A 25,814-nucleotide genomic window follows, 5' to 3' on the forward strand; every position below is an offset into this window, starting at 1 on the left:
TCAAGTCTTGGGGGAAAGTTTTGGCCTCACAATAAAGGGGACCACACCCATTTAAGGAATGCACCGCATAAATCTGTAATTGGCATCCCAACCATTTTTGATGCCTCACGCGCCAATCTGTTGTCGAAGACATAATTATGGTACAAAGGCCGTTGTACGTTAAACAGTAACATGAGTGTATCGTTTGTGCTTTAAAGTCATCCTACTCCAATCACAGCTTGTGAGTAATGGGGGTGACATGGGACTTCAGCACCAGTAACAGAAAAATATTGTTTTACTGTGAAGGGGGAAAAAAAGCCCACTCAGTCAGGAATGTGAGCGGTAAAAATATTTCAAAATTGAGTAGAGCCTATATGCTCGACAAATGGAAACTGTAGCTTGATCTTTGGTTGACTTCCCCTTTAATTGATTTTCCAAACCATCTTACGCATAGCAAATACCGGTAATTGAGAAAAAATATGGTCCGGGGTGAAACTGTCATTGTCATCATGTCGATTCACTCTTACTTATCAACATTCTTAGCAGAGATTCAAATATGTAGTCTACAAGAGAAACAATAAAACAATACAACTTTTAGTCGCAAGTTAAGACATTTGAATCCGTGATCTTGTTCTTTCGATTCTTACCGACAGCTCTTGACCAAGTCGCCCTGACTTATGGTCAAGAGCTGTCAGGTGGTTGTGTGAGGTTTTAGACCTGCAGAATTGGTATTTTGCAATTATTTGAGATGCATGTGGAAAGGATGGATTTGATCCAGGTGTTTTCGTCTCTTCATGCTTCCATGACCCGTATCCAAATTGTTGCCACTTGAGAGTGAAAAACCTAAACGGTGTCACTTGAGCCAAGGTCCCGGTGCCCTTTTTCTTCTGGTAAATAAAAAAACAGTGACTATTTGTAGATGTTTTCTTTTTTTTTTTTTTAACCCCCACTTGCTGTCTGGCCAGTAATCGAAGACAATGTTCAACCCTATGACTTGTTTACTTTTTCTGGACCGCAGGAATTTGACCTTTGGGAAAGCAAATGGGACCAATGGGAAAATTGAGACGATGTATCATCCTCACGTTGGTTGGTTTGATTAAAGAAACTGACCTTTAGATTTATTGAGAAAACCTGGAGAAATGTAAGTTTTAATCTTTCTTTCTACAGTCAGTGTGCATGAAGGTTAAGGTTAGGGCAAGGTTGTGGTTATGGAAAAATAAATTGTTTTTAAAGTTGGGCTGTATTGACTACAAGTGTGCAGTGGCAAACAGATGGACTACAAACCCATCTGTCATGTAATGGCCGCAGATAGAAAACAAACTACTACATTGGCAGTGGGCGTTGGTCGTGTAGATGACATAGACAAAAAGTTGTGTCTTGAAACCGAGCAACTGTGGGAAGCATTTGGACTTCTCTGTTTTGAAATTTGAACAAATACCGTGTTTCCTTTTTGGGAGCGAACCAAGCAAGAATTTATGTATGCATGAAGTTTTGCAATGGCTGCAGCTTTAATCTAGTCATTTGAGTTCCCCCACCCCTCCATCATGCAAACGAGGCCTAATGAAAAATCTCATTTCATGCCTTGTACCAACCTGTTTCTTTCACACCTACGCCTTTAGATCAGTTTCTTTCCACCTCTGTTCCTCCGTTCGTCATTCATTGATCCCAGCATTGTTGACCAGCTCAGTGTGAATAATGCATTCTATGTTCTGAGACAGGCCAGACACGAATTAAGATGCTGCATGGGCGGGCGGTGAGGGTTGGGGGGGGGGGGGGGAGGTCACGCCTTCCTCCTTTTCTTTCTGTTGCTCCAGGCACTTTATCCATCATCAAGTTCATGCTCACACACATGGCGCATGCAGTACATGTATATTTCGGAATACGTGTGCATTTGCACAAACACAGTGCACAGTGAAGGCATCCTTTGTTGCAGTCTCTGGCCACTCAACCATAAAGGTATTGCTCATGGCCTCTTGTACTGCCTAATAGACACAATTACTGCACAGCCCCGCTGGAACGCTCCGTGGAGGTCGTGGCCGTGATGTTGGGTGGATATTCATGTGAGTGCTCCAGTCTGTTAATGGTGAGAGATCAGCATTTGCATTGTGTCCATTAAAATTATTTTCATGAGAAACGGGACAAAATATCGATCTGGCAGAGTATCACATTGTTATCTCTCAAAATACAGTACTTATACGGGGCATAATGATTCTGATGCTGTCGGACGTCGAAGTACGCTTATGCGCTGAATAATGAGTATTTTAATGTGATTTGAATCTCGGTCTTCGCCTGCATTCTGAACGATCAATGAAAACGTGTCTTAATTGGCTCGCCGGTCTGTTGAATGATGTTGGTTTGAGAAGGTGATTGACACAAAAGTAATGACTGAGGAACTGAGGAACTGCCGAAGCAAGTCTGATTAGTGCACATGTCAAAAAATGGGCGTGTATAGTCAGTATTGAATTGCAATAAATTATGTTATGCAAATTTCAACATTTCAAACAAACATTTTCAAAGATTAAACGTACAAACCTCATTTCCAGTGAGGTTGGGAAGGGATATTGTACATCCATCCATCCATTTTCTAATCTGTTTATCCCCACAAGGGTCGCGGGGCGTGTTGGAGCTTATCCCAGCTGCCTTTGGGCAGCAGGCGGGGTACACCCTGAACTGGTTGCCAGCCAATCGCAGGGCTCACAACCACCATCTGCGCTCACACTCACACCTAGGGACAGTTTAGAGTGCTCCCGTAAACTGCCACGGATGTTTTTTGAATCGTGGGAAGAAACCGGAGTACCCGGAGAAACCCCATGCAGGCACAGGGAGAAAACGCAAACTCCACACAGGATGACCAAAAAAGAAAGAAGAAAGAAGAAAAAAACTAATAAACACTGTTCAATTAATTCGGATTTTGTGTGAAATGTGAATAAAAACAGAATGCATCCGTCCATCCATTATCTGAACCGCATTATCCTTAAGAGGGTTGCGAGTGTGCTGTAGCCTGACTTCGGGCAGTAGGCGGGGTACACCCTGCACTAGTAACTGGCAAATACACTGCTAGAAAAAGACATTAAATGAGTCATTTGCTGTTTTTTTTGTATGCAAAATAATATTAACTCATTTCACATTTTGATGACTTCACTTTCCTAAAATGCTGAGACAGGCGCACGTTTAGGATTATGTTACACCACCTTTCCTCAGAGATGCCATGGAATTGCCTTGAATCAGAGCCTCAGAGCATACCCTCCTAGTTCAATCAGATTCCTCTCCGAGGTTTCTACAATGATGGCGATGATGGTCTGCTGTGTATCCTCACAAGATGTATTTTTGAATTCTCGCTTGGTATCAGCATTCGAACCAAACGCAATTTCTGAATTACAATTCCTAGTCTTTGTGTGTTGGTCTGGCATGCAACACTGGGCAGAAATTGTTGCACGGCAATGGCAAGGCCAAACGGAGAGGTGCTTATTCCGCTGCTCCATCAGTTGTTGCAGTAAACAACAACGCAGCGCAGCTGCCAACATGAGCGCACATTGCGTCTTTCCATTTAAGACATTGTCACTTTGAGTTTGACCTTGGCGAGATGAGTATACATAAGCTTAACCATCAGCAGAGTGGAACTCGCCTTGAACAAATGGGATACACATTGTGATGGAAAACAGTGACATGGAAGGATTTTAGTCCAAAGTGTGCATTCACACAAGTAGCCATTCATTTTGGTCAAACTCAAGTTCATTTCCCACCCGGTGCAATTCAGATGGTAAAAGGTGTAAGCAAACTGCTGCGGACCAAATCAACCAGCCAAATTGCAAGAGGTTTTCTCCGTCCGCATTTAAGTGACTTTTGCACGTGATGTGAAAGCCATTTGACCTATCAGCTAGAGCCTGCATGTACGTTAATTCATTTTCACCCTTAATGCCTTGGTAGCCATTTCCTCCTTGCATTCTGTAATGCAACATGCAGGCATAAGTGCAGCGGAATTGGTGATAACATTGGCAGCAAGTGAGGTGTTCTGATATGCTCCACACTACAGATGGCATCAAAAAAAAATCTGATTATACCATTGGTTTAATGGACGTTTCTTTGCGTTGAGCATGTCAACATTTGCTACGTTGTTTTCATTTGAAGGTCTGATCGCAGCACATTCCGGTCCTGAAAATTTTCAGCAACGGACTAACCCGTAATGTGTTTTGAGTCGTGCTTTTTAAGTGCACTCAGCCATTTGTTGGCGCATTGTACCCTGCTATCTTGTTCGCATTTACCAGCAAACGTCCGTTTCGCTACTGTTTGTGTTGCTTTCCTTGCTTATCACCCGCTAGTCAATACGGCAAACCTTCTTCCTGTTAACAGTTCAGTGACCAATAAGTGAAGAGAGCAACGTTGCATGTTTTTTCTCTTTCACACCTTTTTGGGCACTTGTAAATTTTACTGCGTGATCAAAGTGCACTTGAACCCCTGCAAATGAGCCAGACCAGAGACAGCGAACTAAAGATGTGAATAAAATCCTAACTGAATAAATGCTACTTTGAGTGCCAGGAAGAGAGCTGACAATTTGACTGAGTGGAAAAATGGACTCTGGTGTTCAAGAAACGGCCTGCATTTAACTCAGTTGTCTTGGCAAGAGATAAAGCAAACAGCGTGGCGATAGGACCATTACGCCGTTCTGGACTTTTGATACCGTGTCACTTACAGAGTCCTCATATATGGCAGGGAACACAGGCGCACAAGGGCCTTGTGCACACGACATCCCTGCGAACTCTAAACAAGCAATCGGGAGTGAAAATGGCCTCTTGCGTCTTGTCTTTGAGTGGCTTATGGCTATTCAAACAATCTGGAGGGGGCCATTATTCTCACAGCGCACACCGTATTCACTTCACATTACGACTTTCTGTCTCTATTGTGAAAAATGACTTGAGCTTAACTTCGGTGAGCTCCAATAACCTCCACTACCTCCCACTATCTCTTTGCTTTATCGTTGTTCTCTCTCTCTCTCTCTCTCTCTCCCTCTCCCTCTGTGCGTCTCTGCAGGACTCGGATGTCCAGCTGCCAGTGAGATGTGATTCCCTGGGCATTCATATCACTTTGACAAAGCAAAGTGTGCTATAACAGGTAGGAATGTGACAGTAGGTTCTCTGAAGAGGGTAATGGGAAGCCATATGGAAGTCTAAAGCGCTGCCTTTCTGGACTAATTAGCTGCAGAGTGATCATTGGATGAACCCCAAATAATTGCTAAAAGGACCTACCGCAACATCACAACAGCCATGCCACATTTAAAAAGCTTTGTTTTGCTATGACTTTAATGAGCCACTGCGGTTTAGCTAAGCTAATATTATTGCCTTGACATTTATTCATAGACGATTATTGTTGTTAGGTTATTTTTTTACGTGGTCATAAACAAACAAACAAAAACCTTGGGCTAATTGCTGTGCGATTCTATTATATTCAAAATCCCACAATATTATTGCGTGGCTAATGACCCACAATGCTCGCTACGATTATTTAAAATGGCATTAATATGAAAATAGCTTTTTCAAGCGGTTCAACAAACTTTCACCATCCAAAAGCCTTGATCAACTGTTGGCCAAATGAACAAATTTCACTCTGAATGTTCTCCGTTCAATGCATGTCTTCTATTAAACATAAAAATTGTGCTCTGAGTTTTACAAAATTGCGGAGGTCTGAATGGATTGAGTTTACAAAATTGGCAATGTTTCAAGAGGCAATTTGACCTGATCAATAATCATAAACTCTAAAGTAAGTTACCCACTGTGATATTGAAATATTAAAAAGTAAAGTAAAACGTTCCCAACTCTCTTGTAATTTTAATAAAGAATGACAAGGTCATAATAATTTGAGTCACAGAAGCACCTCAAATTTCATTTTTTGTCATTCATCTCTAAAGAGTATGAGCAAGGGCAAAGGGTCAATACTGTAAAAAATAACAAATAGCTGCTCGCGCTCAAGGAAGATTTTAATTGGATTCACAATTCTACCCCACAACTTCAAAAACATTCAACTTGAGGGTTCCATATATTGTATAATTTTATGTATGAAAATAATACAAAATCTCATTCCTTGTGACAGCAGGCTGAACCACACAGTCCATCCATCATCATATTTAAGTCCACCGAGAAGATGAGTCACAATGGGTTTCCATACACAGCATAGACTCGGGGCATAGTCACAAAAATATACCCACGCACCTGGTGTGCTTTTTTTTTGTTTTTTTGCAGAAGCTACTGTATGCATGATGATGATATTTTTTAAGGACCTAAATTTGACCCATTGTTCTCTCTGGGGATCTCTGGGCTCCATCTGTGCCAGAAAGTGCACTAATTGGCCCGACAAATGTGCCCTCTCAGTCTGGTAATGCAATCAGATGTGACAGTGTGATGTGGGAGTCCACAAAATAGCTAGCATGCAGTGTAATGCGGAGCTCGTTACATACAATTGAACGGTCTAGATTTTCCATGTTGCCACTTGGAAATAATAGCTGCTTCGACCTCCTCATCTAGTCAAAGCAACCTTTGCTAAATAATAAATATGTAAAATAAAAACGGATCCAGTTGAAGAAGTCCAACAGCACGGAAGCTGCACCATGTGGAGCACAGACAGCCAGGCAATACATTTTCATTAGTTGTTAAGTTTTTAGAAGTAACTCGGCTTATATGATAATTGGTGACAGATGTTTGAGGCACTTGTTTGCAGATGTTGTTATGATGGCTTTGAAATTACCACGTCTCATGTGAAGGCCACATTCTAAATATGACCACATGGCGGGAAGGGAAGCATCGTCGCGTCGCATTCGCTTGTCCAGGTTGGCCCCGTGTGAACGTTACAGAACACAAAGCAGTGTCGCTATCGGTTTCATTTCAGTCAGCCCGCTAGTGCTTGAAGGCATCAAGAGGAGTTAAAGCGCAAAAGCGGGCCTTCATCTGTCCATGAAGCCACTCAGTGCAACTTATTTACAGTGCATTTACAAGCTGAGCGAGGCCTTTAAAATGTCGGATTTATGAGTGTCTTTTTAATTAGAAATACTGTCTTCTAGAGTCAGCCTGATGAATTGTACGTTGAATTTATTGACGGTGGATGCAACTCCTGGGTATCGGCCGGAAGCCTTAACGTCCTTATTAACATGTTTTTGTACGAAAAGAAGAAATATGTAACATCTTTGATTAATTAAAACAAATCTGAAAGTTAATTTTATTTAGTTGTTTCTTGTTGAAGGTCACTAGAGTTCTTGCAATTCAAAACAGGTTTCGCAAGTTGTCATATTATGAAAGATGAATGCATCTCATTTTTCAAGTTGTACTTTGATTTTTGAAACATGTTTTTAATTTTTGCAGCAGTCCGTACACTCCTAAAATGATTCAGTAGGTACACTTGCACAATCTAATTTCACACAGGGGCTGAATGAATACAAAGATTATGCTCCGTGAGCTAATTCTGTCCCTCACATGTAGCTAAACAAGCTGTCAGAGATTTTCTCGGACAAAGTTAAAGAAACGACTCGGCACTCAGGAAAATTGTCTTCAATATCGGCGGGAGCGGACCTCTGAGAGCGAACGACGGTTGTTGCTCCGCGATCACACTCAAAATCCCGTCCCCGCGAGTTCCACATTTTATTGTAACATATGCAAAATACAAGAAAAACACTGCCCCCAATATTTGCATGCCGCACCCCCGGTCGGGCCCCTCAGTAGTGATTGGTTACCTGTTTTTCAACCTCGAACAACCAGTACATTGGCGCCTTTTCTTTCTGGTCTACATCGAATTAGCATGTTGCAGACTTTGCGGATGGTCAATGTCGTCTGGGCGCGACGGGTGTTCTCAACTCATCTTTTGTTGCTCAACCGCTGTTCCCGAATTATTCATTCCCCTTTTGTGACCGAGTTTCGCCTTCTCCCCCATGATCGCCCACCTGTATTGACGTGCTAATCGTGGACTTCAACAGCCCTCCGGCCAGGTGGCCGGCGCCTTTGTGTGTAGGCATTTGGGGGTGCTGGATATGCACCCAAACGCTTCGATGTGCCCAAATAAATGAAACTTTAAACATGATACATTTTTGCTCATAGATTCTTCTGACACAAGCTAAGCAAAATATTCAAAGTACAAGGAAGTACAGTTTGACCTCTCTGTGAAATAAACCTGCATTAATGCCGTTCATGTTCTTAAAGTAATATCTCTATCAATGTCATTCAAAACCAAACATTATTTGTAAAAAAGATTTTATAGTGGCTTATGAGTCGGATTGTGCTGGTCTACCTTATATTGTGTATCCATGTGGGTATGTGTTGGCATATGCCTTAATGAACTTCCTGTCACCCCTAACGTTTCCCTTCCTGGCTCTCACATGAGTCGGAATGCTTCTTTTGAAATCCAATTCCGTGGTCCAAATGCTTCATTTCACCAAGACAATGAAGCAAAGAAAGAACAACAGGAAAGGGGACATATCAGTCGTCATGTTGGGATGTGAGGCAGGGCATGTGCTTCCCGTTGGGCATGCACAATTGAAAAAAAAAAACAAAAACGTAATTTGGTACATTAGCGGTCAGAGCCCACATTTAAACATTTATCAGTTTCATCCAGTAAATAAGCAATGCGAACATGATTGAGTGTGCAATATAAAAGAGAGATTCTTATTTTTTAACTTCAATCAGACCTTGATGTGAGGAACACAACACACAAATTGGACACGGTATGAAGTAAAACAACGACACATGCAATTTAAAAAGCAACATGTAATACCTGCTATTAAAAGCCACAAAATATTATACTCACAATTGCCCACCATAATGAAAAAAAAAAAACTAAAATAAAATAAATGGTTGCATTTACCTGAGCATACTATCCAACAGAAATGGGCCCCTGACATCAATCATGAATTCTGCCAGGAACATTTCACGTTCAGTTTTTGACCGACACTGTCCGCCAGGTATCAATTAACAATTTGTTTATGACTGTGGTTTGCCACGGTGCTCTGCTTCATACTGAGAACGCTTTCTAATTACCTCGGTGAGTCCATTGTATATTTGTATGCTATTAAAATTCAAGGGCCAGCTCTATCAGCCCTTACACTCATTTTATTGGATCTCTCTCACACACATGTAAATGCTTTTTTGCTCCCCCGCCATCAGTCGCCATTAATACACGCTTATTGTTCAAGAATATGACCTTTTGTCTTGAGTGGAGAGGCCTTTGTCCTGAAACAATGGGGTCCATATTGGAAACCCTGCCAGTCAATGCTGTCCCTCCAGCTGCTAGAGGAATGGTACAGATTGTGCGGGGTCCAAGTTGAAGGCTTGGAGGAAAGAACTTGTGGAGTATGTGTGTGTGTGTGTGTGTGTGTGTGTGTGTGTGTGTGTGTGTGTGCGTGTTATTTTTCTGGATTGTTTGTTTCTGTAAGATGCAAGCCTGTTCTCAAAATCACCAGATGGGCTAGCACAATTAAAATCAGACATCTTCCCTTGTGTGCACATATGTGCATACTCGTTCACGCGCGCACGCATGGCGCGGATATGCGCAAACAAACAAACTTAGAGCGCAGGATACAAAGCAGATGTCTCTGAAAGACGAAACCTGAGAGACACTGTAATGCGGTGGAAACTTGGGAGCGAGAGTATCCCAAGCAAAACGGAAGTCAATCAATCAGTCAGTCAATTAAGAGATGCTTGTCTGGCTCTCTATCCACAACTAGCAAGCAATTATTATTATTTATTTAGTTTTTGGGGGGAACCACCAGTCACCCATTAGGTCAAAGGATTCGGAATTCAATCAAAAGTTGCTGCTGCAGCTGTCACATACCCAAGCAAAAAATGAGGTTTATTCTGCATTTTCTTTGTCTTATTATAGGTTTTCGGTGACAATGAACTAATGGATGGTAATATTTTCATGAAGGACAGTGCCGTGTTTCCTTTAGGCAAGATTATTTCTACTTTTTTATTTCCTGTAGGAACAACAACAAAAAATTCCCGCCCCCACCACCTCAATGATAGACAGTAAAAAAATTGAGTGATGGTGGTTATAAATCAGTGATGGGAACTTGTTTGACCGACTTCAGTTTGTGAAATAATGCCACAATGTCAACAAAGTTACCACAGTATTGGCTGTTCTGTAATCTATCAGACTTGGTATCTGAGTCGCCCATCTCTCCAAACCCCCTTTGGACTTGTATTGACTCGCAGTAACATATCAGCTCACAGGAAATGAGCTTGGGACTGAAAGGTCATGCTTTGGTATCCGACTACTACAGTGGCTGTGAAAATCTTGGCCCTTGAAATCCCTCAACAACCACCATCAGGGCTTTGACCTCTCAGCACTTAACCTTTAGTTGTTCCAGCTGAACATCTTGGTGGCCGGCAGTGCGCGGGAGCCTTGGCTTTGCTGAGCAGCGCCTAGGTGCGATTGTGTTCAATGTGCAAAAGCCATCCAACCTTTTCCTCCCTCTCAAGCTTCCCCCCTCCCCCGCCCCCACTCCCACCCCACCCCCTTAGCCATTCATGCAACACTTTTTTTTTCCTTTTCTTTTTTCTCTCGGTCAGTGAGCCGGTTTAAATGGGACTCGTGACTTGGCAGCATGCAATCATGTGCTCTTTTGGCTTTTGAATCCACCTTTAAATGAACAATAACTAAGAACCTCTTTGTCTTTCAGTTTAATTGTTTCATTGTTTCGCAGCTGAAGCAAGCAATGCCCTCCCTGTAGTTTACTCTTAACAGAATTAGTATGGAGGACTATGCACTATGGAGCATCATTAGAATTCCTTACAATGTTAAGCAGCATTAAAATACAAAGGATCACTAAAGTCAAATAATGTCTATTCAAATTTTTCTATTACACCCCCCACGGCCAGGAACAACATAATACAGTCATACCTCTGTTCTCGACCAAATCGGTTTTTGATCAGAAAATTCTAGATTTTTACACCTCGGATTCCGACGTAAAATCGGTTTTCGACCAAACTAAGCAATTCGGAATGCGCCACTCAATTCCTCTCGGCTTCGTTACACGAGGAAGCATCACTTCCTCTCAGTGTTACTGCTCATTGTGAGGAGACTTGTTTGTGGTGATTTACGCAAATCTGACAGTTTTTTGGTTATATCTGCATCGTTTATTAGCCCCTAATCATGGGCTAATAAAATTGTTTTGGATTTCGAACGAATCGGTTTTCTAAGTCTTCTGGAACGGATTATGGTCGAAAACAGAGGTATGACTGTACTTCGGCCAGAACTCCCCGCTACAACTATACATAGTGTCATTTGGCTATCAAAATGGTTATAAGTAAAGCTCGGAATAACATTGGATCCCCATGTTGCTCATGGGTTGCTGCCTTGACACTCTGGAGGAGGTGGGCAACAGAAGGATGCTAACTAAGCTAAAAGCTATGATGGGCAGTCCCTCCCACCCCCTCCAGCCCGCCCTGACAGCACTTGGTAGCTCCTTCAGCCAGAGACTGTTACACCCGCGCTGCAAGAAGGAGAGATACCGACGCTCGTTCCTACCAACTGCTGTCAGGCTGATGAATAAAAAATAACAATCATAATAATAATAATTAAATGATGTGAAGGAAAATTGTAAATAGTACTGCGATTTATCCATTTTGTGTTCATATTGCATTTAATTGAAAGATGTTTGTTGTTTTTTTCTCTTTCTTCTTTCTACATACATTCTTGCTGCTGGAGGCTGTGAATTTCCCCAGTGTGGGACGAATAAAAGATATCTTATATTATTAACATGAAAGACCCCCCCCCAACCACCACCAAAAATATATACATCTGCTGCATAACTTTATTAACCTTGTTTATACTTTTATACACATTCATACAGAAAAAAGCAAACGCATTTATTGGGTGAATCAAACATTTTTTAACTGTAGAGACAATTTTAGAAGTGTATCCTTTAGTTGCAATACAAGAAGGAAAAACACTTCGATTGATTACAAATAATAAACAAACAAACAAACAAACAAATAAATAAATAAAACACTATTAACTTTGTGACAAATTGTTGTTCCTATCTCAACACACCTTACCCCAACTCGTCTGTTTTGGAGGAAGTTTTACAATCAGAAAAAAATTAAACAAATGCTGGATTTCATAGTCAGTAATTGTCAGTGCCAGCCTGTGTTGATCCTAGTTTTGTTCACCACTAATGTATGATCCTTGACTGCATCTTATCCTGTTGACTGTGTCAAAGACACCAGCCTGTCCCTTGTGGAGCCTTAATTTCCCTCCAAGGATCATGACGAGGCCCCAGCATTGCACACACACACACACACACACACACACACACACATATACAGGACTTATGAACATGAATACCGTGCGCTGTGACCTGAGTGGCCCACAGTGCTCCACCACCAACGCATCCACACACACGCGCACACGCTTGACAACAGGGAAATAGCCTTCAGAGATAGCTTTTGTCAACAACTGCATCTATTTAGCATCACTGTATTCCTTGAAGCATATGCCGTCTTATTTGTGAAGTGGCTGTGTCAAACAAAACAAACGATGCCGGTTTGCCATCTATCACTTGCTCTTCCCGGCTGTTTCTCCTCCTTTTGAGTTGCTCCACTTTGGGCTCCGACGCTCAATGGGTAAAGTCACATCTAATTTGAAGTTGAAGGAGGATCGTGAGTTGCGACTACAAAGTAAGACCTCCTATTACTTCTAAAGTGGCTGCAAAAGTCAGTGTTTTGAGTTGACGTTTTATGATGAAAAAAAATCCCGCGGCTATGCACTTGGCACAAGCCATGTCCATGTGTGACTCCCATTTCAATCGACTCGGAGAAAATTGAATCTATTCAGAACTTGTTCTGACTGCCAATCAGTGTTGAAGGCCTCGAGCGGCTCCCTGCATTATAGATGTGAGGAGCAGGCAATGAAAGTTTCATCACAAATTCCTTGCACAATTAAACATTGATAAACATCGAGTACACATACAGTTACGCAGCAATTCTCTTTCATTTGGGCTGGAAGAGAAAAAAAAGTCATGTCACCATCCATTGGGCTCGACACTAACTTTTGCACGGGTAGCACTGGATGCAACTAACTTTTTCAGTTGGTCGCACCAGTACAGATTCTTTTCGCTCTCTTTTTTGGGATGGTACGGCATGACCATATTTGCTGATTTATAGTCATCTCAAATGGCACCATGTCGTTTTGTCTCACGACAAGATTGACAGTCACGGAAGGTATATTTAAAAAATATTTTACTGTAGCAACAACTTTGTTGCAACAAGTTGCGGCTGACAAAACAGGCCAGTTGCTTTATATAAGTTTCAAAGAAGACAAAAAAGGAACCAATACCGTTTTACGTTTTTATCACGGAGAGAGCAGTAAAATAATACCTGGCGGCTAAACAACTTCAAATTGGTATCATTTGTATAAATTGAACAAAATACTAGAACATTTTTGTTAAAATGCTTTCAAGAACAAAAAAAAAGATTTTAAACAATTGGACGAAAAAAAAATAACATTCAACATTTTTTCACACTCTATTTTTATTTATATACGGGATTTTAAAAAGTCTTTAGGACGTAGAAATATTTGTTGTTCATTAATTAAAACTTTGGGGAATATACAATCTCATTGAATATGTCTCATGTTTGATATTCTAACCACGAGGCGAATGGAAGCAGAGTGGTGTGATGTGAGAATATGGAACAGCGTTTGTAATTTAGTAAAGTAGCAAAGTAATCGCACCCCCATCATTCTTCTAGATATACGTCAGCCTTTTTTGATTGATAGAAAGCCCACATTATTCAGAGCTGAATATAGACAAGTACCTAAGCCTCCATCGCCAAAATGCGTAGCAGGTCATCAGAGCCTCGGTGAATGGGAGTCAGCTGGCTTGAACGCCAGCCTTTAGAAAGCAAATAGCGCTTGGTTAAGTCCGATGGCCGCCAAAGAGTTAAAGTACACATCAAGACCTTGATGGTCATTTTTTTAATTCACACAGAAAGGATTTAACTTGACGCGCGCTACGCCTTCTGAGTAGAGTCTGACAGACGGACGCAAGGTTGGAGCGCCTTTGCGGAATGTATTCGTACGGTCATCAAAACTTGCACTAGCACGATGCAACTGGATTTTTTCCGGCACACACTGGAAAAAAACGGCAGCATTTGCGAGCAAAATGGTCACAATCTGCAGCCCTGTACTTTCCTAAGTGAAGTGTGGGTTGTTTTGTACAACCGTGTGCAAAACTAAATAAAATTGTTTTTCAAATGGTAAATAAAATATTTTTTTTTGTATTGAATTAAGGATGTATGTTGTAATATATTAACCAGTGTTATTGTCATTAATTTATCTTTCATTCTGACGTGGTGACAATATCTCTCAGCTTTTTTTGAGTCCATATGATAGTTATTGTTACCAAAACCCATTTGAAGCAATGCAACCGATGTACATTTGCAGGGTAAGGAAATCGGTGCCTCTAAGAGATATGAAGACACAATAACACGCATGCGTGTAAAGTATGATGTATTACACCTATAGCACAATACAACGCATAGCGTAACCATCAAATAATCTATTCTAGGGGAGAGATGCACTTACGGAAGAGCCGTCCTCCATCTGTTCCTTTAAATTACTGTATTTTCAATGCTGGTGCCACTTTGCTGATTGGAATATATCAGCACACGCGGGATATGAGACTGCAATAGGATCCAGACCTCTCCCCGGCGTGATTTGAATATGAAATGATTCAATTATTGATTTCAGTTATTTGGATCTTGCGCCCCGAGGTGATATTGTAGCCGCGCAATCATCACGCTGACATTTAGCGTCCGTGTTTACCTTTACTGTCTCCGCTGATTGCTTCCAAATCGCTAGCCGTATGTCCTGGCGGAGCCCATTGTATCATCAGTTTTGCGCTATTTAGGGAAAAGTGATGGATGCAGCTGATCAAATATGCAATAGTTTGCGCGGTCGGTGCTCGTGCAGAAAATAATAATGTGTCCTCACCATCGCGGAGGTGTGATTGATACAGAAATGCAATTGAAGACTATTGAATATTGCTGTCATAAAAATAAATAAACTGACGCGTATGTCTACTACATAGGGATATAGTTTGAAGCGCTCACCTTGACAGTGATGGAAACGTGAACCTCGATCCCGAGATACGCCTGCAAGCTGTGCTCTTAAGCTCAGCTTCAAATCTGCGGGGACAATAAATGCCTCGATGTTGATCTGATAATATTCCAGGTACACTTCTGAATAACTGCTGCTGCGTCGCCTCGGTCCCTGTATTCTTTGAAGAAAATGGTTTCTTCGCTTTCCATTCGTTTGCGTGGAGAGACGTGCAAATGCAATATCTGACAAACGCGTTTGCTGACAAATATTCCCAATATCGCTGCGGACATCTGTCGTGAGACATTTTACGCAAGCGGCTGCGCTGAGGTGCGCGGCTGTCAGAGTGACTCCAAAAGAGGTAGTTTTAATGTCACTCCACTCAATAGAAATATGTTTTTGCTAGCACCCACTGGTGAATTTCTTACTTGTGAGTCAAGTTAACAATGTGGAAAATGAAAGCAGTTCTCCTAGGTGGATTCCTCCACATTTTTGATGCCATTTTCTCAACAGTTAAACAATCCAATGTTAAGTGGATGTTTTATACCAGTGTTGATGTTCGTGCATTATTGAATTATGAACCGGGCCCATGTCTGAAAAGGACCTTTTTGAATGAATATTTCAATACCCTGATCTACCCAGTTCCTACCCTGCTTTGTAATGCAAGTGGCAAGGGACGGACCATAACCTCTCAAGCAAAAATTATTTGGTTTCCGAATTGAATCAGTGCAATCTGCATCCACGCTATCATAACTCAAAATTGCTGATTCGGAAGAAAATCTATCACAGAATTTCTGTGAAAGTTAAAACATTGTTACTTTATCGAGGTCATCTCAATCTCTAGAAGTTGCATGAAACAGGAGAACAATACATTTAAGGAGCCCGAGGATAGCAGACATTTTTAATCTTCTTTGCGCAGCATCAGGCACAGCTGGAGTGAAGGACACAGAAGACAGAGGCGGGCGCTGAATGACAAAAAAAGGGCATATAATATGCAGAGAGATCAAGGCAAAGATAACACAGCAAGCTCATGATGAATCTGGTTGGTTTAAATAGGCTCTTCTCAAATAGTATGTGTGTGGGGGGGGGGGGCGGCTGGGACAGTGTTGTGCGTTACTCGGGCGAGTGGGTGGGACTGCAGGGACTATGCTTTTTAATTTCCTTCTCCATAGTAGAATAAAGTGTAACTGCACATCCTCTACAGTAGTTGGCAGTGTCACTTTCATTGTCAGAGTGTGCACAGGGATGATAAACAAGATTAATCAAGTTATTCAGTAGATTTAAATGTGTTTTTTGTTTGCTTAAATGTTAATAGGACTGCAATGTTGCGCAGAGGTGGACTTATAATAATTTAATAGACAAATTATACTATTTAGGGTGGTGAGTTGGGTGGTAGGGGGGGGGGGGGAAATATTTTCATTTTCCGAGATGGGTGTGTAATAATACAGCCTTTTGATTATTGGTTTTTTTTCCACGTGTCCCCTCATCATTTTGGTCCATTGAACTTATTTGACAAATTTAACAGAGTTGCAGATCACCAAGCTTAGGGAAAATGATACTACAACATTAATAAAGACTAACCTTTCCCCATTCCAACCTTCCAGTTTCTATTCCGCTTGACCTCATTTGCACTCTCTTATTGGTAAACACCATTTTCCACTTTTAAATAGCATTCATTTTATTGCTTTGTTTTGCAATGCTGTCAATTCCCAGCTCTTCGGAAGGATCATAATTATGAAATGAATGGAAATAAGGGCGGCATCAAAAATGCTAAATGGGCAGAACAAGATGACCGAGGTCTTGGCTTTTGCTGCGGGTTTAAATCTAGGCCACACGCGTCATTTCCTGCCTGTTTGTCTGCCTCCACTTCAGTGCGACATCACTCACTGCTGAGCTGGCTGTTCTCCCGACTGTACAGGACAACTTTCCCCCCCCCCCCCCACCCCCCCACACACACACGCGCGCACATGCACACACACACACACACACGCGCACGAACTTTGTTTTGGCGCGCCTGTGGCTTTAAGGCAGGCCTTTGATGGATCCACTGTGACAGGACTGGGTTCGGACCCCAACGACAGAGAGAGAGAGAGAGAGGAACGAGCGACTGTGTGACAAAGAATACAAATGAATCAAGGAGAAGAAACCAATGGCTGTGGCAGTGGAATCAACATCACTATGTCTCAAGTTGACATAATTGATTGTTTCAGAGGCAGTTTTGTAAACCATTAACTCTCCCCTAACGTGAACGAAGGACTATGTGGATGACTGTTTGTGGCAACTGAGGAGGAATTGAACAAACTTATTTTTACACGAGCAATGGAGGGATTTTCCCATCTTCTCAAAAGGAAAGACTCCATGGAGTACATCTTGATGACATGTCAGTCCCAACACAAAAACATTTTAGATCACTTATCTGAAAATCAGAAATGACAAACCCAACAATTAAGTAGTGAATAATCTCCAGTCTAATACTTAATTGAAATACTATTATCTGAAACTGGTTTGAACTGCTAAAATGAGCTCCCTTTCCACATTCATAATGATAATCTTAAAATATATGTTTTCACTGGGATATTTTTCAACTACTATAGACTTTTAAGAGAATCTTTAGTGCTCACTATTGGTGCCAGTATAAATAAAAAATATTAGATCAACGTTGGCTTGCTTTTTTACATGAACTAATCTATATGACTCAACTAGTGTACTATCATTAAAATAGTAACGAATATCAACATTTCACACACCACTGCACGAATGGGGGTGGAAGGCGGTCTTGAAGAGCCCATCCCGAGCAGCCAACTTAACATGATCCGCAAATGGAGTTCTTGCAGTTCCTTTTAAATGTACTTTGAGCACGCCAATCGCCTGCATCTACATGCTATGTATGTAGACTGCTTGGTTCTATCTGCGCTGAATGTAAAGGGAATGAGTGGAGCTGCTTTGATTGGCCAGGAGTCTGCTGCGTTCCTTCCCACAACGGCGCAAACGGCAACCATTAGCACAGTCAGAAGGCCATTTGCGCTTGACTTTGGCTGGGCAAGCAAGTCATCATTGTTTTAGTGTTTTATGGTGTTTATTATTTTAGTGTTATTAATGTTTAGTTTTTGCCATCTTTTTTGTATGTCTGATTTTTACACAATTTACAACACTGCAGTGACGGTTGTTTTTAAATTGCTCGGTAAATAATGTTGAGTATAGCATAGTGAAAAACAGGCTAAAATTGAATTCTTTATGCCTCTTCTAAAAAGCACGAAAAACAGTATTATTATATTTTAATATTATATTTCATTAAAAAACACAAATAACAAATGTTTCTTAATATTTAAAATTTCTACCGTTTGATATAGATTTGCCACATGGAATGAGATCAGTTACAACAGCAGAATCAATAAAGCTGTCCTTAAAAAGACTGGTTCAATGTGGATTGATTTACTTACCGGTGGTCTTATTTTTGCCATTTGACACTCAATATTATCTTTGTAGCGCAAAGTGACTGAGTGAATTGAGCAAGTGCACCAAATGCGGCCTGCTCTTAATGTATTACCTTGTAAATAGGTGTCCAATTATGGGAGGGTACAGAATGGCATTTGGTTGATTCAGATCGCTTTTGGCACACCCTCTCCCACCAACTGCATCCATCCTATCAGCCACCATCCCTCTGTCACTGTTTTATCCCACACTTCCATCTCAATTTTCCTCAGCCTATTTCCTTCTCGACCTCTGTATCTCCTTCATCTCGCTTTCTCTCTCTCCAGCTCTCATATTCTTTATCTCGGTCCCTTATCCTCCTTGCTCCCTCCTTCCATGCCGTCGAGTCTCATGAGGGAAGGAGGGCGCGTGCAGTTGATTAGACGGGAGCATTAGAAAGTTCACATTGGATCGGAATGTACTGTCTCGCCGCCAGGCAGTGAGGGATCCAAACGCCGGAGCATATAGACGAGGTCGTCGGCGGTGGATTTTCAGGGTGGTTTTGGGCGCATCGACTTTCTGGGCGCATCCTTGGAGCGGTTGGGGGCAGTCATGTGGAAACGGCAGTGGTCCGGTCAAAGCCGAAACTCTCCCAGAAGCAATTTATTGACGGGCATAGAATGTCTAACATGGAGGGAAAGGAGGGGGTGCTGAGCCCTGAGCTTTGAAGTATTCCGGAGGGAGAAAATATTTTTTAAAGGGATGTATCTTTAATTCATTTACACCCTTTGACGTTTAAATACGTCAATTAGCGCATAGCCGTTCCCTCCCCATGACGTATTAAAACGTCAATCGCGTGTTTTTAAGGAGGGGGGGGGGGGTGCAAGAGAGTCTGATGCAACTTCTCACCACAGGATTAGGCTTGACGGCAATGTTAAATAGCGAAAAAATGGCCATCGGGTGGCAGTGGTGTAAAAATCAACCAGGATCAAGCCGCAGAAGTTGTAGAAAGGGCGTACAGTGAAGGAGGGGCGTATGTGGATAGTGGATTGGAACATTAGCAACTAGCAACGATGGAGAAAAGGAAATAACTAACTAAAAATGATTTTTTTTCGGTATAAAAGCGTCCTTGAAACAAAACAACAAAGGAGATAGTGTTTGTGTGGAAGAAAAAATGACACTTCGGTCACTAATCGAAAGCGGCACCTGTCAAACGAACGTCGGCCTGCACAAACATGGCGTGCTACACGCAGCCCGCATAGATCACGCCGAGTTTCGAGTTCATCTGATGAAGATGAACTTGCTCCACATCAGTGATCATCGCTTGGCAGAGCATTTTGTGCCTCCCGATGCCCACATCGCCCACAAATCGTCTACCCGGCGACTTCCAGCGATGACGGCAAAGATGCTGCATTGCTTCGCATGGCCGACGCCGGGCACACGTCATCGATTCGTTGGAATCGTCTCGTAATGACGACGGCGAAAACGATCAATCGGAGAGCGATTTGGATCCCGATATGTCGGACGAATACGGGCCTTCGGACATAACGGAAAGCAACTGAGAGTCCTCGCCAGAGCCGCTGGAACGAGGAGGTAACTGCTGACTAGCTTGCAAGTTCCCATTCAAAACTTCATCATTTCTTATGCCTCATCAGTCACTTTTATGTACCGCTACATTCCCCACTATACTATAAAGTTGCCAGTAACACTAATCATTTATGTACGGTTGATGCGTCTCGTAGATGTGGATGAAAATATGCGCCGTAAATGTGCTGACTTGCATGTCGCCATAGTTTTGTTTTAAAAAAAAAACAAAACAAAAAAAACCCGGCCACATTTGGTCCGCTCCGCTCTGCTAAAATCATATTCCATTTCATGTCAAATTGGATGCTGAGCAACGTGGAATGAATGGTGTAAATAGCAGTGTGCGAGCATGTATGTGTGTGTGTGAGAGAGATGTTGAAATGTAAGTGGAAAGCAAAAATAAAAAAATAGACAAATAAAAGCGTGGTAATTGTACATACTTCTATAAATTACAGATTGTCCAACCAGAAGCCAAAAGATGACTCCTCGCTTTGGTGGTGGAAAGAAAGGTAAATACAATTATTGTACCTCACTCTGCAGCAAGATAATGTATATTTGCAACTTTTTATGTTTCTATAATTTATAGGTCGTGCATCTGGACATGGTGGGATGAATCGATGTGGTGACAAACTGGATAGAAGACAAAAACCATCTTCTCCACAGCTGCACTTTTGTTGATAGTTCAATAGTTTTGTTGTGTGCAAATAAATTATTTTGCAACAAAAAACATTATTTGTAATGTTCTTTTGTAGGAGGAACCCATTATTGAGGTATTTGAGCTGTCACAAAAGCAAAAAATAGTGTAAAACTTGAAATGAGGCTTGAAATACATGCTTTTACAAAAAGCGCATTTTCTCAGGATTTCTGCAGAAAATCGGCCTTCTCCATAAAACTTAGCAGTTTTCTAATGCTGATTGCCGACGAACGGAGAAACAAACGTTTTTTTCTGCTGAAAGAAGAGAGTCTCACCTTTATTTTGACAGGTTGTATGTATATATAGCCATAGAACAGAAAATTCTGTGGGCCTTGCAAATCAGTAGAAATTCAGTAAAATGTGAGGGATTGAAGGGGTTGCTCCAGTGAAAAGGGGTGGTATTCAATGAGTTAACCCAGAGTTGTCATTTCCTCCTAATTGGTTCTGATTGCTGCGAGATCATGTTGCCAGATATCAAGACACAAATAAATTACTGACTACTGATCTAGTTAAAGATAGGATATCATATACATCCCCAAAGCACATTCTTATAGAAGGCCTTGCAAAAGTTGGCTTTTATTTTATTTTTTTAAATTGTTTGTTGTGGAACAATTTTACGATCCGGGAAACCATTTAAAAACCTTGTAGTTTTGACCGTTGTTAAATGCATATTCTTTCATCTTAGGCAGCTGGCTCAAGTAAAACCTCTACTTTCTCATGAGCACTTTGAAACAGTAATTCATGCCTTCGTCACATCTCGGCTGTATTACTGTAATGCACTTTACTTTGGAGTCAGCCAATCCTCCATTAAGTGTCTCCAGCTGGTCCAGAATGCTGCTGCTCACCTCTTCAATTGTACTCGTAAGAGGGAGCAGATAACTCCTACTCTGGCATTCCTTCCCTGGCTCCCAATACATTTCAGAGTTCTTTTTAAGATCCTATTATTTGTTTTCAAATCTTTAAATGACCTCGCTCCACCTTTCATATGCAAATGCTTCACCAGAAAGGACAAATATTTAGTATGCATCTTTACGTTTTTTCTCTCCAGTCAACTACTTGTGCAGCATTTATATTACAGCATTTTGAATTGTGTTGTTTCTTTGGTATCTACATGTTCATTTTTTAGTTCTGTTTGATTTTCAGGATAAAATTACTACGATTGCTTATCTCCACACATCCGCTACAGTGGCTGTTACAGTGGCATTAAGGGTGGTAAAACGCAAATGTAAATATAATTAAAAAAAAAAATTGAATCCTGTCAGTAGCTTTCAAATAAATTCTCATCTCTTGACATTCATACGTTATACATATAATTATATATATTTTTCATGCTATTTGCAGGAAGCCACAAATGTGCCTTCTCTATCACAGTCAATTATGACAGATCAAAAATGTCTGAGGCTATTTTCATCATCATAATAATAAAAATGCACCACAACTTCAAATAAAAAGATAATTAAAACAAGGATCAAGCAAATTGAATTACAAAATAAATAACAGGCCACATTTGACGAGCCAGACAATGCCTAAGAGGACTTTAAATGCACCATAGCATGTCAGACTGATGTAGGGGTGACCTATTGCTCTAAGGCTACACACTCCTGCATTCTGCACTTCTTTGCTGGGAAGCAACACACAAAAGATTTACAACGCACACTGTATGGTATAAATTGCCAACCAGGCCACTTGTCTTCAGGGCACCATGACAATAGCGCACATTCCTACACTGAGGCAGCCCCCTCACCCATCTAATCATGTGTGTGCCTGCTGTATTGTAACGTAGAAATCAACTCGTGGGTGTAGCCACCGAAGCTGTATCAGGCCAAGGTATACAACCAATTACCTTCAGTGATACTGGTTCACATCGGATTTGTTGGCATAATAAAGTTGGGAGGAGGTGGGGTAGAATCTATGAAAATGGTAATATTCAAACTGCCATCCAAAACCTTGAGCGACTGGAGTCAGACAGTAAACAAAATCAGATACTATCCGATTGACTCAAAATGCGGATGAAAATGTGATAAGGTTATCTGCAAATGTAATACAGGGAGATCGCTTCTGCACGATGAATTTAAGCCTGATGTCGGATTTTGCTGATCGCGGACATATGCATAACCGTGTCTGCTCAAGCATGGCAAAAAAAACCCAACAAAAATTATTGATTGATGCCAGTGTTTTAAATGTTTTTTTTTTTAATTTCACGTTCACATTTACAGTGAAGTGATAATTTTACACCCCCCATTTGTCAAGAGTAAAATCCAATGATGATGTGTGGTATTTTCTTCATGCGACTGTTTTGTTGTTCAGAGGGGATTGAGCCTTGGGATGACCTGAATTAAAAAAAAAAAAAATCACAATATCACTTTAATACAATGAAACTGAATTCAGATTCAGCAATTTCCACTCTAATTATACTAGTAAACACATGTTTATAATAATAATAATAATACATTTTATTTATAAGCGCCTTTCAAGACACCCAAGAACACTTTACAATAACAAAAAACACAAAACAATACGGGTTGAGCAGCGGCAGCCAAAACGCGCCAGCGTTCACTCAACCCGAAATGTTTTCAGAAATGAAAATACATTTTGAGGAATAATTTTTCCCAATTGCCCTAATGTTTTTCTCTAGAGCATCATTTTAAATAATAATACCAAAAAAATAATCATAATAATATGCAGCAATATTAGCAATTTGTAATAAAATAATATTAATAATTTAATGGTTAGGCTCAGCAAAAATAAGTTACAGCGCAAGGAAAAATCTGTGTTGCATATGCTTTTTCGGTTGAATGTAAAAAAAAATCTCGAAAACTTGCTGTGCTCGAAAATATCACATTTTTTAAATCAGCGTCAACAATATGTTAAGGGAAACAAAGCCATCTCTAATTTAAAAAAAACTTGCAGTTGACCAGTGTTAGCATAGTTTACAATACGAGCATCAAATTTACTTCACCCACCATAAAATAACAGTTTCCAGCTACCGTTTGTTAGAGCTTCAACCTTGCCAGGAGAAAAACAAAAAAAGTATGACTCCTTATGAATTATGATTTAAATTTTCTTTGAGGGGGCGTTTCTCTGAAAACAACGATATGGGTCAATGTTGACGGTGTCACGTCAAGACATCCACGTCATCGGTAGCTGACAGGTGGTGATGTCCATGCAAGCCTCCAGTCACTCTCAGGGCCCCCTCGCTGTTAATCATTATCTTCCGCTTCATCAGCAGAGGGCAATTGCAATGGAAGGGCGGGGTGGGGGGGGTGTCTAGATTCAAAACCGCTCAGGGTGGTTCAACTGTGTGCGTGGTGTATTTACACAGTATCCATCCGATGCACTTCACTGTGCATTTATGTTTGCAAGTGCTCGTCTCGCTCATTACAGGCCATTACAGGCAATGCAAAGAACACCCACCCACCCTTCCTGAATTATTTTTAGCTACCTGTGCGAGTCACTCTAATCAAATTTCTGCCTGTCTGCCATTCCGATGCTGATGATAATGTGCTTCACTGCCCTCTCACACTGTGTCATCCACACAACCTCATTACGCACACACAGGAAGGGTCCATGGTGGTTTAACCCACCCTAGCGCGCCAACTGGAGGTAATTTACCATAGCTTGGCAGACACATGCCATTTTACTGAACACAGCGCACGTCCCCCTGAGCTTTGCTGCGTTCAGACTTTTCACTCCAATGGAGCACAAAAGAGTGAGAGTCTCAAGAAAGACGAGAAGTGCAGGAAGAGCAATAAAAGAAGCATTTGTTGTCAAGCGCCCCCTTGCAGAGGTGCAAGGCATTAAGATGCAAAAGTAAATACACCCGCACACAATTATGCAAATGAACTCCAATTCAAATATTTAGAAAGCGCTTGATGGTCACCAATGATTGACTTTTAGGAAAAATAGAAACAATAACTAACTATGTTTAACTATGTGTTTAGAAATGCAATTGTAGCATTGGGGTATAAGGACACCATATCAGTCATTGAACCGACCGATTAATTTCTTTCACTCAATTCATATTTTGTAAATGTACATTTTATTGCAATGGGAGTTTTTTTCCTGGGTTTTCTGAACTCACCTGAGTTATGGTTGGTGGTTAGCTGAGCCCTGAGCAACTGTGAGGTCATTTTCGGTCAGCAAGTAGCAAAAATTGCTGCCCCCTGAGATGGACAAACATTGGTGGATTTTATTGCTTAGCTCATTTTCCACATACGCAAAATGAATCAGAATGTCGTGTTTCGACTAGTGTGGCTGCAGACAGAGATCATATTTTTCTCAAGAATATTCTGAGGTTGACTTTCCCTTTAATTTCCTTTGCAGAGGCAGAATATGCAATACAGGTTCCAGGTATTAAAAATTAATATTACTTTTGCAATTTTCTTTTATGCTCTTGAATTGCAAAAAGCTATTTGTCATCAGGTGTTTTTACCAGTGGGTTCTGAAACTCATGCTTTGCTTATTATGTGCATGCTTGCCTCTCACGATTGAATTCCACAGTATGGTTTAATTGTAATGAGGAAAGTACAATGAAAAAGAAAATGATAGCATTTGTTTTATCTTTGTTTAACCTCCCCCGCCAGCCCCTTACACACACACACACACACACACACACACACACACGCACACGCACACGCACACGCACACACGCACAGACACGCACGCGCACACACTAACACAATATAATTCCAGGGCATGGATGCAGGCTTGGTTGCAAACACAGCATGGGCACATTTGAGAATCTCTGCCTCAAGGCTAAGGGGGAAGGCCAGTTAGTGCATGTGTGTGTGTGTGTGTGTTGGGGGGTATCTGGTCTTCTGGTGATAAGCATGTGTGTAAATGTGTATGGCACACTGTTTGTGTGTGTGCAAACGCCTGTGTTTATGTGACATCTGTTGACAAGGTAGCCTAGTCCGGTCAGCATTCATTAGTGGAAGACAGAATCCCAGAATGAGGAGTCCTATGACAGACAGGACTCTCTCGTTAGGGGGTAGCGCACATGAACACGCGTGCACACACACGCTGCCAGGGTCAGACCGCCTTGGTGCACAGAATCTGCACAACATCAATTAGTTCA

The 25,814-nt window shown here is 41.3% G+C and overlaps 1 protein-coding gene across 18 annotated transcripts in view; it reads left to right on the forward strand.

Moving 5' to 3' along the window:
• adgrl3.1 (adhesion G protein-coupled receptor L3.1) overlaps positions 1-25,814 on the forward strand; it is a 164,511-nt gene that overhangs the window by 17,741 nt on the left and 120,956 nt on the right. For 17 of the 18 annotated variants that reach the window (XM_052084581.1, XM_052084583.1, XM_052084585.1 and 14 more), the window contains one exon: positions 5,008-5,088. The exons of the other annotated variant lie outside the window; for it this stretch is intronic. The gene's annotated coding sequence lies outside the window, so the exon portion shown is untranslated. The remainder of the gene's footprint in view (positions 1-5,007; positions 5,089-25,814) is intronic. 18 annotated transcript variants of the gene reach the window in all.

Source organism: Hippocampus zosterae, chromosome 13, assembly GCF_025434085.1.
Source record: "Hippocampus zosterae strain Florida chromosome 13, ASM2543408v3, whole genome shotgun sequence".
NCBI lineage: Eukaryota > Metazoa > Chordata > Actinopteri > Syngnathiformes > Syngnathidae > Hippocampus > Hippocampus zosterae.